A 10,907-nucleotide genomic window follows, 5' to 3' on the forward strand; every position below is an offset into this window, starting at 1 on the left:
AGAGAAAAAGCTATTGTTCCTCTGTCAAGACTAAGCTAATTGATTTGAGCAGAAGGCTGCTGAATTAGCAGAAGAATGCTTTGGCAATTGTTGAACTTTTTACCTGTCTGCCTAGTGGCTCAGCACATCATTCCTTTAGGAGGAACCAAATGAATAGGGTTAATCTGTAGGGAACTTGGTCTTTTGAGTTTGAAAAACTTTGATCTTTTCTCCTCTCCAAATGTGCTGTATAGTCTGAAGTTTCTTTCCCTGCGGCCCGGCTCCTCTTGGTGCAGACCAATTGGCCACCGCGGAGCCTTAAAGTTCTTCCATTAAAGGGATGTGGGACTTTTACTTTAAAAAGGAGAGAGAGCGAGGGAGAGGAAGACTTGTAACAGTTAGTGAAGACCAGAGGCACAAGTGCGCGCAGCCTTTTAAACAGCTTTCCCCGGCATTGTTAGCCAGCCTGCAGGCAGCTAGGCATGGGTTGAAGCATTATAGAAAAGGGCTCTGAATGCCCTACAGGTGGTCTGTGCACATAATCCCCCAATTTAAAGCGTTTTCCTTTGCTGGACAATTGCATTACAAAACTCCCTTCTTTTTCGCTCCTAATTGAACCAATGAACTATTATAAACTACAAGTTTTTCGTAAAAAAAAAAAAAAAAAAAAAGAGAGAGAAAACCTTCAGTGCCTAAATTCTATTGACTAAATTCTGGCAAGTTTTCTGAACCGAACCTTTTAAAGCACCGGAAGTAAAAGCTTCTTCAGCAGACATTCCTCTTTTTCAGATATTTTTATTCCTCTTGCTTGTTATTTTCGGACAGATTAGCAATAATTTAAAAGTAATTGGTAAGGTTGTGTGTTCAGACTGAAAAGATAGCCCCAGGTCCCTTATTAACCTGTCAATCAAGATAAGAAATGGGCAGATACCCTGCTAATGATGGGGGGCATCAAACATTGGGGGCTGGGTGGGGACTTGTTCGCTGCATCCTGCTAAGAAGTTTGTTCTCTTTACTTCTCCTAATAGGAATATTTAGTGGTTCAAAAATTTTTTTCTTTTAATGAATAGGATGGAAACTACTTCTTTGACTGGTCTTTGTCATGTAAGAGGCTTTTAAGGAGGGTTTCTTGGGAGAAACATTTTGCAAATCCTTTCCAGAGTCATTCTTGGTGTTAATTGGATTTTTAAAATTAGATATACGGGAAGAACACCTACTTTAGCTATCATGCCGATTATATATATATTTTAAGTCAGAACCACTGTAAAATCTTCACCTCCTGGCAGTTTATATTAAAGAATTACTATTTTGTAACTTGGATACCAGTGAGTGGCCTGCGTCTAACCCATGGGGTGGCTCTCATGTGCTCTGTGTACATAAACCAGCCATAAACTTACACTTTCAGTTATAAAGTTTTAAAGGCAGTTCCCATAGGCTTTATCACGTATGTGAGAAGGAGAGACAGTTAAAAGACTAGTTAGCATATTGGTTTCCAAGTTTAGCAGGAGTCTCACTATTGACATATTTTCAACTATGTGACGGTGGTAAAGGTTCAACTTTGAAGTTTTTTCCTTTATTAATTCTTCAGTATAGCCTTGTAAAATGCCACCTTTGATCACTTTTACAAAATGGCTACAATTCTGAGGACAGCTCTTAGGAGAGAGCTGCACCTGTCATCGCAGAGGCTGATTTTAGAGACTGAAAGTGAAAACAGAGCGCTAGTTCCTTGAATTGCAAAGTTGCCAGTACCCAAAAGGTATCTATTAATGGGATTAAAGATTCCAAATAGGTTTGAGGAGTGGGAAAAGGGAGGAAGAGTATTTGGCCACCAGCGTTAGATGAACATAGATGGATCCCTCACCAGGGCATGGGGCCAGTATGAGTTTCTGAGAACCTCGTCAAATATGGGGGGACGAGGAGGGGATAAGGTTACTGTGTGGCTAGAAGATCAATGTAAGTAAAGTCTAATATGGTTAAAAGCATTAGAAAACCCAAAGCTCATTAAAAGCACTTGTGGCAGAAGTTACGTGAAACACTTTCTTTTTGTTTTATAATGAACGCAATTTGAAAGTACCACAAAACAGAGGGGAAAGTGTATTAGAAGTTTAAGGAGCAAACTTTGTCACCATTACAGTGACACCTGTATTGATGTCACCTGCATTGATGACCTTAGAGGTTTCTGTAAGTCTTCAAAGTTAGAGGGAAGGAAATAGGATTGCTTTGCCAAAAGAAAAGTCACAAGTGGAGCCTCACACAGTTGTGAGCACAGGATGCAATTGAAAGCATAGTTACAAAATAGTCCCTTGAGATGCAGCACACAGCGCCCGCGGTGATCAACTTCCACACGATACAATACTGCCACCTGGCGATGCTGCCAAGTTCCAGAACCGGAGGATGGGCGGGCTCCCTCATTTCAATTCTTTCAGCTACTGAGCCCCCCGCAGTGCAGGCCTGACCCCTGAACAGAAGGCCTGCAGCTATTTTGTATTCATAATTTTGAACTCTTTCTCTCAAGGAAAAGATTCCCCAAATTGCATCCGTTTACAGCCCCAAGAGACCTCAGTTGAATTAAACCCTCGATACAACAGTTATGCGAAAACTCTAAGCTGGGTTGAAATCCAATGATAGGTCTTTTAAAAAATTGTCTTCTGAGTTACTTTTATTTCAAGAATGAGCAGCTCACCAAAGATTCACCACACCAGAATTTAGTGGGAGAAAGAATAAATCGTGAAGACCATGTTGGCGGGAGCCATGCAGTCGGCTCGTTCATTTCAGTACACGCCTTACCGTCTCCCACCAAGCAGTCCATCTGTGGAGTCCGGTGGATGCTCTCCAATGCCGCGCACGAACGCTGCTGGCTTGAGAGGGACGCAGGCTGTCCGCCATTGTCTAGCCAGGTGTTCGTGGAAGCACACCACAGAATAGAAACCGTGCCAGGATACAGGTCAGCCAAAGGGAAGAGAGGGGGAGGCGTCAGTTCTGGAATAGTTGAGCACAGCAGTGTGGGGAGACCAGGCCTGCGAGGAGGGCGTATAGAAAGGGACAGCTTCACGAAGCCCGTGTCTGAAGGCTTCTTGCTGCTGAAGGTCAGAATGATAGGGCCAGGTGGGAGGGGGTGGCACTGGTCAAGGGGAAGGGGACCAAAGAAGGTCTTAGAGGTCACCTGTGCGATCCTGGAGTTTTCAAGGGGTTATTGAGAACCTTGCTGCTCTGTGAACAAGGAAAAGCAGCGTGACCTAAGAATATGTGATGGAACGTGGAATCGGAAGTTGTGCTGTATCCAGACCCACAGCCGTTCTGCACGCACACGAAGGTGCCTCATTTTCAGGCCAGGAAACTGATGCCCGAAGCGGACCCGACTCGCCCAAGGTCATACAGCCAGGAGCAGAGCTGGGCTTAGAAGCCACAGGTACTACATGTCACTCCTATTTCCCTAGGCCTTTCCCGCTGCCCTGGTGTCTGTGTAAGTCCCTAAGGCCACCAACCACCATGCATATCCATCCCTGACATCAGCTCTCCTGGCCATGTTCAGCCAGTCCCAGAATCCTACCAGAGTCCAGGTTTTCCATGGTCTGGTGCTGACCTACAGAGGAACATTCGAGCACACAGCCTGAGAAGCTGCCCGGAGAGCTCCGGGAACGTTTGCCTCTCCGGCCCCTGGCCGACACAGGCCAGCTCACCTGCTCTGCACTGCCCACATTCACAGTAACACGATAATTGGCAGTGACTGGGAGGAAGGAAGTGGTCAGTGGCTGATGGAGTCACACCGGGGGGAGGGCCCCAAAGTGGGAGCACCATGCCCTGGTCAGCAGAGGCCTGGAGCCTCCAGGAAGAAAGCGAAGCCGCTGGGTGCTGAAGAGCCAGGCCGGAGCAGCAAACAGAGAGTGTGGCTGAGCCCCGCGGAAATCTCTGGAGGGAGAGGACCAACGGGAAGGGAGATTAACTCAGCTGATTTAAACCACAGGCTCCAGGAGATGCCCCAAGAGGCTGGTGGTACCCGGAATGGGGCGGCGAGAGAAGGATGGAGTGAAGGAGGACGGGCCAGGCAAGAGCAAAGTCAAGATAAATTTTAACTAAATGACCATGTTTTAATGGCTTTCCAAGCCTTGGGGAGAACCATTATTCACCAAGGACAAAAGTACCTATTTATAGCACCTTATTTAATGCTCAGGTGAACCGTACACTAATTTAAATTAGAAAAACTATTTCCAACGTTCATCCTCTAACAAACCTGTTTCTAATTAACTAACACCCTGGCAGTAGCTCTCACCCCCACCTACGTGCTAGAGGGGTGTTTCTTAAAAACACCATGTCTCGGCAGCACCCCAGACCAGCTGAACCAGAACTTCTGGGCATGGAATCTGGGAATTCAAGGTTTTCTCAGGCTACCCCAGGTGAATGATTCTCACGTGTAGGCAGAGTTGTAAGCCAGCGAACTGCAACTGAAGGTGACGTTATGATCTAAAGCGAAACAAAATACAACTAGAAGTTAACTAAGCAAACTGCTTTTGTCATCCAATTTAACTAATTTAAATGGAAGTGGTTATTTTTTTTCACCTTAAGTAAATATTTGGGAGAGGACAAGGGTGCCCTCACCTGGTCCAAAGGGAGAACTTCATGCTATGTTGTTTTGAATGGAAGCTCTCGCTACACAGGGCTGTTTTGGATAACCATGCTTTTGCTTTCACTTGTAATGAAACAACCAAAAACTGGGTACATAGGGAATGATTCTCTTAACCTAGAAATTAAACCCAACCTGTAAACCTAGAAGGACCCAATCATGTCGATATATTATTAGTAGAAGCTATTACAATTAAAGATACTCTTTTTCTTCAGTAAATGTTTATTTAGTAAAACCAACTCAGCTAGAAATGAAGGTTCATGCTGTGGTGGCCTGACCTGGGTGTGGCTTTCCAAGACCAAGTGATCTGTCACCCTGTAGTCCTAGAGGCAGGCACGCTGTGATCCTGAATCTATGTCACCATGTGTATCTTCAAAAGTAAACTCATACTATCTTACCTGATGCTGGAACTTTGCTTAAGTTATAGAATTTTTCGGATAACGTGTATTCAGTGCAGAAATCTACTCTTTCTCCAGGTACCCTGAAAGAAGGGACGAGTCCTTGACCAAAGACCCAGAAAGTGAGATTCATTCCGCAAGTAAACTCTGAGGTTTTCCTGAGTCTACCTAACAAGTATGATCTTAGATCTTAACTGTCACACCTCATCCAATTTCTGTAAGAAAGAGTCTGAGCAGAGGGTCATAGGTCAAACCCATAGACAGGATACAAATTTTGTGTAATACCGTTAAAGAGCATGCTTGGCTATACTTAATAGGAACCAAAAAGAAGTTAATTCCAGGAATTAGGACACAGACAACTTTGGGGGGCCAAAAAAGTGGAAGTTGCTAAAATGGAAGTTGTTATTAAAAGGATCTGTTAGAACCAAACAAAAGGTATCATTTCGTAGCATCACTGGGATTAGAAATACAGGATGTAGCTGTAGACACTTAGCTTGTGAAAATGAACATATGTGTGCCCTCATTAAAAATACCCTCCTCAAAAAAAAAAAAATACCCTCCTCGATCCTTGTGGTTTACATTTTATTTGAATCTATGCACTTAGGACATTGGTACAAAGAGAAGAGGTTCATCCCTTGGACCTTATGCAGTCACAAGTGTTTATTCACTCATCTCATCATCCAGCCGCCCAGTGACCCAAGCATCCTTTACCCATGTATGCGCCTTCGTTTCCGTACCAATCAAAATAAGGCTAAGTTTTGCTACAATAACAGACAACTCCAAAATCTCAATGGCTTAATGCAACAAAAAATAATTTATCAGAGAAAGACAGATATCATATGATTTTACTTGTATGTGGAATCTGAAAAACAAAACAACACTCAGAGATACAGAGAACAGATGGGTGGTTGCTAGAGGGGAGGGAGATGAGGGGTGGGTGAAATGGGTGAAGGGGTCAAGAGGTATAAACTTCAGTTACAAAATAAATAAATCATAGGGATATCATGTACAAGCATGAGGACTATAGTCAATAATACTGTAGTACAAATTTGGAAGTTACTAAGAAAGCAAATCTTAAAAGATCTCATGACAAGAAGAAAAGAAAACTTGGAACTTTGTAGGGTGACAGATGGTAACTAGACTTTTTGTGGGGATCATTTCCCAGTGTATACCAATGTCAAATCACTATGTTGTACACCTGAAACTAATATTATACTGTATGTCAATTATACTTCAATAAAGTAATGATAATACTTTATCACTTGCATACATTGTCCAGTATGTGTCAGTAGAGGGATTCTTTCCACCTTAGATGCCAGGTTGCTGAAAGCTTTATCTTGGCACGCGCTTCCATTTTCCCTGCATAGGTTGGAAGGGATATAGCCACTGATTCTTAAAGTTTCTGCTTGGAAGTGGCAGTGTCATATCTACATGTGTCATGAACCAAAGCAAATCATATGGCCATGTCACACCCCAAAGGGTGCAGGGAAGTAACCATGTGCCTGGAAATATTTATTGAATAGCAGTAACGACCACCACAGCTCCCCACAGACTGTTCACCACAGTTAAGTCTGCCTTCTCCTGAAAGGAGGGAAGTAAAAATACAAAAAGAACTGGACTAAGAATTTCTGTGTTCTTGCCTTAGTTTTTATCATCAATGTTTCTGGACTCCATTTTCCTCATCCATGAAATGAGGGTAATAATTATTGCATGGCTCTTCCTTTTTTTTTTTCTCTCTTTTTTTAAGGTGAGGTATAATTGATGTACTATCGCTCTGCCCTTCTCACACAATTCTTCTGAGAAACAAATGACATGATCGAAAGAAAAATAGTATATTTTAAATCCCTATTTACAAGAAAAAGAAGAAAAATCAAGATACAAGTATAGGGCTTCCCTGGTGGCACAGTGGTTGAGAGTCCACCTGCCGATGCGGGGGACACGGGTTCGAGCCCCGGTCCGGGAAGATCCCACATGCCGCGGAGCGGCTGGGCCCGTGAGCCATGGCCGCTGAGCCTGCGCGTCCGGAGCCTGAGTTCCGCAACGGGAGAGGCCACAACAGTGAGAGGCCTGCGTACCACAAAAAAAAAAAAAAAAAAAAAAAAAAAAGATATAAGTATAAACTCCTCAATGAGATGCTTGTGAATTCCACTGTCGTTATAATGGTTAAATGTCAGTGCTTTAACCCACTCAGAAGGGAGAATTTCTATTATTTTTAGAAATTTTATGCTGTTCTAAAAATCCATGCATTCAGCACATGTCTGTCGAGCACCTACTGTGCAGGGAACCGGGAATTACACGTCAGCAACTCCGTGAACCACCAGGATATGAGGGGGGAATCAAAGCACTGCGTTCAGCTGCAGACACTTTCTTCATGTGAAACTCACCGGAGAGAATGAACACCCAGTAGAGCTAAACAGCAAGAAGAATAAAGAGGAGAGAAAAATAGAGAAGAAAGTTTAAGAGAAGCAAAGTTTGGATGAAGCAAAAAAAAAAAAAAAAAAGTTTAATCAGAGTTGCAACAAAATGCTGCAAAGCCCATTAGCGATCCTACCTCCACACCCAGTTCCCACACTGAAGATGTGTAGTTCTATATGCTGGAAAACCTTGCCCTTCATAACTTCTATGCTGGCAAGTTGGATTTCATATGAAGGAAATGACTAAGTCTGAAATACTGTAGGTTTAAAGTGACTCACATACTCTTCAGATTAATAGAACCTAACACTGTATTATGCTTTGTGTATTTGCATTTCAAAATTCTCAGAGGATTTAGCAGTCTGAGAGCAAAGATTGGATTTTTCCAAATCACACAGCAGCTTTTAAATCCAAGTTTATTCTAATTAAAGGACAAATGTGGTGAATTCCATGACTTGCCAGCACGATCGTGTCGTGCCAGCTCGAGAAGGATTAATGCAAGACCAACACAGAAGTTTCCAAGTTCAGTAAAGTGAGGCTGGGCGGGTCTGCGGAAAGTCCGGGAACTCTTTTCCAGGCCCCTAAAGTTACCAATTTGGTTTTACAGTAAGCTGTTCATTAGCTTGGGTGAGAAGTGTCAAGTTAACAAAAAAAGGTGTTAATTCCATTTGGATTATCAGCAGTGTGATTTCCCAGCACAATCAAAACTCTACTGACACAACCTGGATGCCATTCTACCCCGAGTTCTAAGTGAGTCTCTGGGCCTATATTTTGCCTCCAAATCTCCCATAACACCCCCATTGGACCAGCCCCCATCCAGAGGCACCCTGCTGGGCTAGGGGCAAGCACCCATTTGACAAGTAGAGGAAGTGTGTCTTTGGGGTCCCTCCACCCTGTTCTGTGTCCTCCTCTTTGATGACATCCGTATTTCTTTCTCTGGTATGAAGTTCCATCCTGCTTCCTTTTATTTACAATGAATTTCATTATAGTCTCTTCACCAATCAAACCCAACAAGGCTCCAAGGAAAAGAATACAAAACAGAGTACATGCCCCATCCAAACCAGAATTTCTGGGAGGTATTAAAAAAAAATGTAATTTATGGGACTTCCCTGGTGGTGCAGTGGTTAAGAATCCACCTGCTAATGCTGGGGACATGGGTTCAAGCCCTGGTCTGTGAAGATCCCACATGCCGCGGAGCAGCTAAGCCCATGTACCACAACTACTGAGCCTGCGTGCCACAACTACTGAAGCCCACGACCTAGAGCCTGTGCTCCGCAACAAGAGAAGCCACCACAACAAGAAGCCCACGCACCGCAACGAAGAGTAGCCCCTGCTCGCCACAACTAGAGAAAGCCCGCATGCAGCAACAAAGACCCAACAAAGCCAAAAATAAAATGTAATACAGATAGCATGCTTTCTGACCCAACTAATGAATAACAATTTATTAGGAAACACTGGTGTTAGAAACACATGCAGGGTTATTGGCAAGGTCCCCTGGGGAGATATACCTGGACAAGTCTCCCAATACCCCCAAGGAGACCACATGCACTCCCTCATCTTGGGCTGACTCAAGGGAGTCTTGTTTTGTTTTGTTAACATCTTTACTTGAGTATAGTTGCTATACAATGTTGTGTTAGTTTCTGCTGTATAACAAAGTGAATCAGCTATATATATACATATATCCCTATATCTCCTCCCTCTTGTGTCTCCCTCCCACCCTCCCTATCCCACCCCTCTACGTAGTCACAAAGCACCGAGCTGATCTCCCTGTGCTATGCAGCAGCTTCCACTAGCTATCTATTTTACATTTGGTGGCGTATATATGTCCATGCCACTCTCTCACTTCGTCCCAGCTTACCCTTTCCCCTCCCCGTGTCCTCAAGTCCATTCTCTACGTCCCTCCCTTAGGTTCATCAGAACCATTTTTTTTTTAGATTCCATATATATGTGTTAGCATAGGGTATTTGTTTTTCTCTTTCTCACTTACTTCACTCTGTATGACAAACTCTAGGTCCATCCACCTCACTACAAATAACTCAATTTCATTTCTCTTTATGGCTGAATAATATCCATTGTATATATGTGCCACATCTTCTTTATCCATTCATCTGTCCATGGACACTTAGGTTGCTTCCACGTCCTGGCTATTGTAAATAGTGCTGCAGTGAACATTGTGGTACATGACTCTTTTTGAATTATGGTTTTCTCAGGGTATACGCCCGGGAGTGGGATTGCTGGGTCATATGGTAGTTCTATTTTTAGTTTTGTAAGGAAACTCCATACTGTTCTCCATAGTGGCTGTATCAGTTTACATTCCCACCAACAGTGCAAGAGGGTTCCCTTTTCTCCACACCCTCTCCAGAATTTTTGATGATGGCCATTCTGACTGGTGTGAGGTGATACCTCATTGTGGTTTTGATTTGCATTTCTCTAATGATTAGTGATGCTGAATATCCTTTCATGTGTTTGTTGGCAATCTGTATATCTTCTCTGGAGAAATGTCTATTTAGGTCTTCTGCCCATTTTTGGATTGGGTTGTTTGTTTTTTTTGATACTGAGCTGCGTGAGCTGCTTGTATACTTTGGAGATTAGTCCTTTCTCCATTGATTCGTTTGCAAATATTTTCTCCCATTCTGAGGGTTGTCTTTTCGTCTTGTTTATGGTTTCCTTTGCTGTGCAAAAGCTTTTAAGTTTCATTAGGTCCCATTTCTTTATTTGTTTTTATTTCCATTTCTCTAAAGGGAGTCTTTTTGGGCTTCTGTCGGCCCTATTTGGAGATGTGGAGTTACCAACAGATCAGCTAGGCCCTTAGACCTCTTTGACACCCCCCCCACACAAAGGCAAGTCACCATTCCTCCACTTTCCCAAATGTCCAAGGCCACTAGGCTCCCTCTGCACCCTATCCCCACATGCTGTTACCCAGCCTCACAATGATGGAGCCTTAAACTCTGCCTCTGGCCCTTCATCCTGGTGTTTGCCCTGATCTCCTCAAGCACCAGCTCCCTGCCTGGGCTCCGTTCTCTGTCCCTTGGCGTCTCTCACACAAAGTTGGTCTTTGGGACTCTAGTCTCTCCTCCTTTTCTCCCTCTTCCCACTTGGGTACCAACGTCTTCTCCCCTCCATCCCCAGGAAGTCCACCCCCTTCCCTGGACTTATCATCTTCCTTGTCCTCTTATCACAGTTATTGATCTGTCATGATCACCAAAGTAATTGCTCTAACCAGGTGATACAGGGAGCAGTTTTCTCCCAAAGCCTTGGGACTTTAAAAGGTATCCAGCTTGAATATTTAATTCAAGAGCTGAATCTTGATGATTAATTTCAAACATCAGCCATGGATGGGCCCCACCCAACTAGAAAACAATTTCCAAGAGTCATAGAAATATCATGTCACGCCTCTGGGGCTTTTATTTATTGAAGTATACTTAATTATAATGTTTCAGCTCTACAGCAAAGTGACTCAGTTTATATATATATACACACACACATATATAATACAC

Source organism: Phocoena sinus, chromosome 2 (assembly GCF_008692025.1).
Source record: "Phocoena sinus isolate mPhoSin1 chromosome 2, mPhoSin1.pri, whole genome shotgun sequence".
NCBI lineage: Eukaryota > Metazoa > Chordata > Mammalia > Artiodactyla > Phocoenidae > Phocoena > Phocoena sinus.